This window comes from Lepidochelys kempii, chromosome 7 (genome assembly GCF_965140265.1).
Source record: "Lepidochelys kempii isolate rLepKem1 chromosome 7, rLepKem1.hap2, whole genome shotgun sequence".
NCBI classification, from domain to species: domain Eukaryota; kingdom Metazoa; phylum Chordata; order Testudines; family Cheloniidae; genus Lepidochelys; species Lepidochelys kempii.
This window is the reverse complement of record NC_133262.1, coordinates 111,916,668-111,922,894: the sequence shown is the minus strand read 5'-3', so window position 1 is coordinate 111,922,894 and position 6,227 is coordinate 111,916,668.

Genomic DNA, 6,227 nt, shown 5'->3' with positions numbered 1-6,227 from the left:
AACTGCCCTCCCTCCTCCCCAAGTTCCATAGCCTCCCCACCCAGACACCCAAGAACGCGGGGTGGGAGGCTCCGGGCACCCAACCATTCCACCCCAGTGGACAGCCCAAACAACAGAAGGCTGGCATTCAACAAGTTTTAAAGTGGCCTTTTCCTTCCCTCCTACCCTCCTCCCACACCCCACCTGAGCTGCCTTGTGAGTTATCTTCCTATTTTTATAATCAATTAATAAAGAATACATATTTTTTAAATGATAGTAACTTTATTTCCTTTGCAAGCAAGCTGTGATCGAAGGCGGAGAGCGGTTGGCTTACAGGGAATTAGAGTCAACCAAGGGGGTGGGTTTTCATCAAGGAGAAACAAACGTAAGTGTCACACAGTACCCTGGCCAGTCATGAAACTGGTTTTCAAAGCTTCTCTGATGCGCAGCGCTTCCTGCTGTGCTCTTCTAACCGCCCTGGTGTCTGGCTGCACATATTCAGCAGCCAGGTGATTTGCATCAACCTCCCACCCTGCCATAAACATCTCCCCCTTACTCTCACAGAGATTGTGGAGCACACAACAAACAGCAATAACAATGGGAATGTTGATTTCGCTGAGATCTGAGCGAGTCAGTAAACTGTGCCAGCGACCCTTTAAACGTCCAAATGCACATTCTACCACCATTCTGCACGTGCTCAGCCTATAGTTGAACAGCTCCTGACCACTGTCCAGGGTGCCTGTGTACGGCTTCATGAGCCAGGGCATTAAGGGGTAGACTGGATCCCCAAAGATAACTATTGGCATTTCAACATTCCCAATGGTTATTTTTTGGTCTGGGAAGTAAATCCCTTCCTGCAGCTGTTTAAACAGACAAGAGATCCTGAAGACGTGAGCATCACGAACCTTTCCCGGCCATCCCACATTGATGTTGGTGAAACATCCCTTGTGATCCACCAGTGCTTGCAGCACCATTGAAAAATACCCCTTGCAGTTTATGTACTGGCTGCCCAGGTGGTCCGGTCCCGAGATAGGATATGGGTTCCGTCTATAGCCCCACCACAGTTAGGGAATCCCACTGCAGCAAAGCCATCCACTGTGACCTGCACATTTCCTAGGGTCACTAATTTTGATAGCAGCAGCTCAGTGATTGCGCTGGCTACTTGCATCACAGCAACCCCCACAGTAGATCTGCCCACTCCAAATTGATTCCCGACTGACCGGTAGCTGCCTGGCATTGCAAGCTTCCACAGGGCTATTGCCACTTGCTTGTGAACTGTGAGGGCTGCTCTCATCTTGGTATTCTTGTGCTTCAGGGCAGGGGAAAGCAAGTCACAAAGTTCCATGAAAGTGCCTTATGCATGCGAAAGTTTCGGAGCCACCGGGAATCATCCCAGACCTGCAACACTATGCGGTCCCACCACTCTGTGCTTGCTTCCCAGGCCCAAAATCGGCATTCCACAGCATGAGCCTGCCCCATTAACACCATGATCTCCAAATTGCGGGGGAACGCAGTTTTAGAGAAAAGTGTGTTCATGTCCTCATCATCACGCTGCCATCGCCTCCCTGCCTGGTTTTTCAGGTGCTGGTTCTGCATACACTGCACGATAATGCGCAAGGTGTTTACAATGGTCATAACTGCTGGGGTGAGCTGAACGGGCTCCATGCTTGCTGTGCTATGGCATCTGCTCCTGCTCGGGCAATCCACAGAAAAGGGCGCGAAACGATTGTTTGCCGTTGCTCTGGTGGACGGAGGGGCGACTGACAACATGGCTTACAGGGTTGGCTTACAGGGAATTAAAATCAACAAAGGGGGTCGCTTTGCAAGAAATAGAATGGCCTCCTCAAGGATAGAACTCAAAACTGGGTTTAGCAGGCCGTTGATTTCATGGAGGGAAGGAGGAGAAAATGAATACAAAACAAATCTGGTCTATTTCTTGTTTTGATCCACTTCATCTATCTTCATACGTCTTGCTGGCAGCAGACTGTGCAGTACGACTGCTAGCCATCATCTTCACCTGGGTGCTCGGCAGAAGACGGTGCAGTATGACTTCTGGCCATTGTCTTCTGCTGGCTGCAGATTAAAAGACAGTGCACTGCTGGTAGAACTGAATCGCCATGAGACGAAACTTAAAAGGGAAATGACCTGGCTGAGTCACTCCCATGTTTGCCCAGGCGCCCCTGACCTCATCGAGGTCGGTTAAAAGAGCACCCTGGACTACGTCGATGACGGCTACCAGTCATACTGCACTGTACTGTTGCTGTGTAGCAATGCAGTACCGTGTCTGCCAGCACCCAGGAGATGTATGGTGACAGTGAGCTGAGCAGGCTCAATGCTTGCCGTGGTATGGCGTCTGCACAGGGAACTCAAGAAAAAAGGTGCAAAATGATGTCTGCCCTTGCTTTCACGGAGGGAGGGAGGGAAGACGGTCCTGATGATATGTACCCAGAACCACCCACGACAACGTTTTAGCCCCATCAGACACTGGGATTTCTACCCAGAATTCAAATGGGTGGCGGAGACTGTGGGAACTGTGGGATAGCTACCCACAGTGCAATGCTCCGGAAGTCGACGGTTGCCTCAGTCCTGTGGACACACTCCGCCGACTACGTACACTTAGAGCATTTGTGTGGACACACACACAATTGACTGAATAAAAACGCTTTCTACAAAACTGACTTCATTAAATTCAACCTAATTTCGTAGTGTAGGCAAGGCCTTAGAGATCACAAAACCAAACTAAATATGTGTTCTTCACATTTACCAGTACATAGACATATTTTTTAAAAAGATTGTGATTTTAAGTGCTCTGAGTAGCACAGATCATCAATGATAACTCGGAAGGAAGGAAGGAAGTGTAAAAATATGATTTAAACGAAACAACTCCTTAACTTGTATAAAAAGGGATTACTTACCAACAGTAACTCATGTTCTGTCTCAACAAAGCTCCGCTGTAGAATTAGCATTGGAATCTTCTTAAGCAGTAGTTGGCAGTTACAGTACATATAAAATCCCCTCTGTGGTCCATAAACAAATGGCATAAATATCCCACCCCTCCCTGCTTCCCAAATCTACTTACAACTGGGATCAGAAGTAGAGAGGAGGAAGGGAGGGTCATTGTGATACTGTGGAGACAATATATTCCAAAGTGGAATCCACTTTGACAGGTCTTTATAGGGGTTCTTTACAAGAGGATGAATCCTTCATCCTAGGATTTCACATCATACTTTGTAACCAAGAGTCTTGGCAGCCATACTACATATGCCTGAAGTTACCCTTTTTAGGAGATCTCCCAGACTCTTGAGCTACAATAACATCTTGCAGGAGGGGATTATAAAACAGTGTTCTGGAGCCTTTTGGGCTCTTTGTGAGAAGGCCTTGAAGACATGACTGCCTTCATTTAGTGGGTCCTCCTCTTCCTCTCTCTCTCTTTCAGTGGATGTCCCCAAAGTTTCAGTCTTTGGCTCTCTGCTCTTCTTTCTCTACACTGTATCTCTAAGTCCTCTTATCCGTAAGCATGACTTCAAATGTCATTTTTGTACTGACAATTTTGAAAATCTCTCTCTAATGAAGACCTGCCTTCCTCCGTCCATTTCCACATCTTAGCCTATCTTTCGGACAACTCTTACTGAATGTCCAGCTGACAACTTAAGCTCAATACATCCAGAACTGAACTTTTAATCTCCCTCCACCATGCCTTCCCCTCTCCTCGATTTCTCAACCACCATCATCCTCCCAATCACACAGGCCCATAATCTGGGTATAATCATCAACTCAGCCCTCTCTAGAAGTATACACCTAAGCCATGTCCAAACCTTGCCATGTTTATCCCCATATTTCAAAAATTCAGCCTTTTCTGTCTGTCCAGACAATCAAAGCTCTTTTTCAGACCCTCATCATTTTATATCTTAACTAGAATACTCTCTGTGAAAATTTTTTTCAAAATCATAGAATCATAGAATCATAGAATATCACGGTTGGAAGGGACCTCAGGAGGTCATCTAGTCCAACCCCCTGCTCAAAGCAGGACCAATCCCCAATTAAATCATCCCAGCCAGGGCTTTGTCAAGCCTGACCTTAAAAACTTCTAAGGAAGGAGATTCTACCACCTCCCTAGGTAACGCATTCCAGTGTTTCACCACCCTCCTAGTGAAAAAGCTTTTCCTAATATCCAACCTAAACCTCCCCCACTGCAAATTGAGACCATTACTCCTTGTCCTGTCCTCTTCTACCACTGAGAATAGTGTAGAACCATCCTCTCTGGAACCACCTCTCAGGTAGTTGAAAGCAGCTATCAAATCCCCCCTCATTCTTCTCTTCCGCAGACTAAACAATCCCAGTTCCCTCAGCCTCTCCTCATAAGTCATGTGTTCCAGACCCCTAATAATTTTTGTTGCCCTCTGCTGGACTCTTTCCAATTTTTCCACATCCTTCTTGTAGTGTGGGGCCCAAAACTGGACACAGTACTCCAGATGAGGCCTCACCAATGTCAAATAGAGGGGAACAATCACGTCCCTCGATCTACTCGCTATGCCCCTACTTATACATCCCAAAATGCCATTGGCCTTCTTGGCAACAAGGGCACACTGAAGGTACTCAAATGCCTTAAGACTCAAAAAGTACTCAAGTGCCTTAAGACCTGAAGCCCACTTACTTTTAATGGGATGTCAGCTTCTGAATCACTTACATAACATTTTTTTTTACTCCTCCTCTCTGGCCTTGATACCAAACTCATTGCAATCTCATCTCTACCCCCTTAAATCCTTCTGCTAGTATCATCTTCCTGACTTGTCACTCTGACCACCTCACCTCCCTCTTTGTATCCCTCCATGGACTGTATCCACCACTGCATCAAACACAAACTTCTTGTTATTGCCTTTGAAGGCTTACCATTTAGCTCCACCAGCTTTCTGAGCCATCAGATGGCCTTCATTTTGCCAATGATGTCAGCCCTGACTGCCCACTTGGCCACTTCTCTGCACTGTCCCCCATGCTGCCCCTCCATGAATGTGAAAACCTCCTAGTCAAAATCCCTAAGGCTACCACCTTATCCTCCTCCAAGTCCCTTTGCAAAACTGACCTCTTCCATAATGCACACAGTAAACTACAACTTGATAACAGATAGGGAGGTGACAAGCTGTGATTACTGCTTTTTACTGGCTCTGAATTGCCTACACTCTATTTTTGTCACTCTTACCCACTCTGAACTCGTTTGTCTTATTGACCTACTGTATACTGTCTTTTTACTCTTTGAGAGGAGGGACTGTCATTTTCTATGTCTGTATAGCATTTAGCACAGTGGTGCCCCAACATGGCACTACAGCAATATAACTGTTCATAATAAATAATAAAGCTGAGTTTCCTCCCCCCAAGCCACAAAGGGAATTTTTCATGCCTCTATGAACTGAAGAACATCATGAGGAAAGAGAATCAGCTTCTAAATTCCATCATCTTAACCAAAAGTATTTTTAAAATTCATTAAAGTAAAATAATAAACCAGAAACTTTTCAGCATAAACGTAATGCAACTTTTAAAAAGCTATTTACAGTGGGACCTATGCATCTAATATGATGGAGGGAAAGAGAAGTTTGTTCCATTACTACTCCAAATGACAAACAAAGGAATTCTGTAGTTGCATAGGACTGCGGTTTCACAATGTCCATCTATGGGATGTAGGGCTCTAGGAAATTACGTACACCATATAACTGACAATTATTGCTTTAAAAGTTTCTATGACTAGGCATGTGAGACTCTGTGGAGGCAACATCATGAAGAAAAAAAAATATTGATAGAGCTGACTGTTAGTATCAGTAGCAGATTAGTTAGCTCAATGCAAATATGATCTGAGGATTTATTGAGGACTAGCAGGTTTGGAGAATCTCTCATTTGCTATGTATAATTTAGGCCATCTTTTCACTGCAAAACCAGTGATCTGAATGTGGCAAGACAGGACTGGAGGAAATATATACAGGGTAGATCTGACCTGATTTATTAATCTGTTTTTTAATTTCTCTGACAAGATATTTTAGGAGAAAACAGGCTGAACAGTAACATATTATCATGCAGTAACACGTTTCAGGAATGACTTTAGAACTTCATCTTCCCAAATTTGTGTGAGAAAAGGCATGCCCTCAAACTGATATGCTTGGTACTGATATCTAGGCTGAGAGGAAATAAGCTGCCCCATTTCTAAGACCACCTGCTGGAGAACTGAAGAAGCAATATAGAAATAAGTTGAGGCTGTGTAT